The sequence below is a fragment of the Vulpes vulpes genome, chromosome 6 (assembly GCF_048418805.1).
Source record: "Vulpes vulpes isolate BD-2025 chromosome 6, VulVul3, whole genome shotgun sequence".
In the NCBI taxonomy this organism is placed as follows: Eukaryota; Metazoa; Chordata; class Mammalia; order Carnivora; family Canidae; genus Vulpes; species Vulpes vulpes.
Window position 1 is genome coordinate 53,096,892 of NC_132785.1, and position 1,423 is coordinate 53,098,314.

Genomic DNA, 1,423 nt, shown 5'->3' on the forward strand with positions numbered 1-1,423 from the left:
ATGACCCAGTGGGATTTATCCCCGGGATGCAAGGCTGGTTCAACACTCATAAAGCAATCAACAAGAAAAGAAAACAAGAACCATATGATCCTCTCAATAGATGCCGAGAAAGCATTTGACAAAATACAGCATCCATTCCTGCTCAAAACTCTTCAGAATATAGGGATAGAGGGAACATTCCTCAGCATCGGAAAGCGACACAAGATGGCAGCCACCATGGCTGTAAAAGTCCCTCGCAATTTTCGACTGTTGGCAGAACTGGAAGAAGGCCAGAAAGGAGTAGGAGATGACACAGTTAGCTCGGGTCTAGAGGATGATGAAGACATGACATTTACAAGATGGACAGGGATGATAATTGGGCCTCCAAGAACAATTTATGAAAACCGAATATACAGCCTTAAAATAGAATGTGGACCTAAATACCCAGAAGCACCCCCCCTTTGTAAGATTTGTAACAAAAATTAATATGAACAGAGTTAATAGTTCTAATGGAGTGGTGGACCCAAGAGCCGTATCCATGCTAGCAAAATGGCAGAATTCATATAGCATCAAAGTTGTCCTGCAAGAGCTCCTGAGCCTAATGATGTCTAAAGAAAACATGAAACTCCCTCAGCTGCCGGAAGGACAGTGTTACAGCAATGAATCAAAAAGAGAAACCACAGGCCCTCCCCCTCCCCCCCATTCGATTTAAGCAGTCATTTTCTACAGTAGTATATTTTCTAGATACGTCTTGTAGACCTCAGAAGTACTGGAAAAGAGGCTCCCATTCAAAGGCAGTTTATCTTAAGATACTGTAAACGATACTAATTTTTTGTCCATTTGAAATATATAAGTTGTGCTATAACAAATCATCCTGTCGAGTGTAACCACTGTCCACATAGTTGAACTTCTGGGATCAAGAAAGTCTATTTAAATTGGTTCCCATAATAACTGGTGGGGCACATCTAACTCAACTGTGAAAAGACACATCATACAATCACCTTGCTGCTGATTACATGGCCTGGAGTCTCTGCCTTCTCCCCTTTTCCTCTTGCTGGCTCCCTCTCTCCCTCTCTCCACCCACCCCTCCATCCCTGCAACAGCCCTCCAGCTTGGGGTGGCTTGCTAGAATAGGCGTGAAGGTTTCAGGTCGCAGCCTGTGGGACTACTGCTGGGTGTGCAGGGGTGCTCCAGCTGGACCCTTGGGTTCTTTTTTCAAGTCTTAAATGATGCCCTCCCGCCTCCAAGCCATCATCCTTTCTCCACTTCCCATGACCACCCTCGGCCGAAGCATAGATTGTAACCCTCTCTGCTCCCCTCTGAAATTGGCCTTTGGTGAGGAATTCAGGGCTTTCCCCATATCTTCTCCCCCACTTTAATTGAGGGATGCTGCTTTTTCCTTCCTCAAGTCCCTTTTTGCACCATCACCACCCAATACTTCCTT

General features: G+C 45.3%; 1 pseudogene; it reads left to right on the forward strand.

The window, feature by feature from the left end:
- Positions 1-204: 204 nt before the first annotated feature.
- LOC112927500 (ubiquitin-conjugating enzyme E2 variant 1 pseudogene) lies at positions 205-691 on the forward strand (annotated as a pseudogene).
- Positions 692-1,423: the final 732 nt, after the last annotated feature.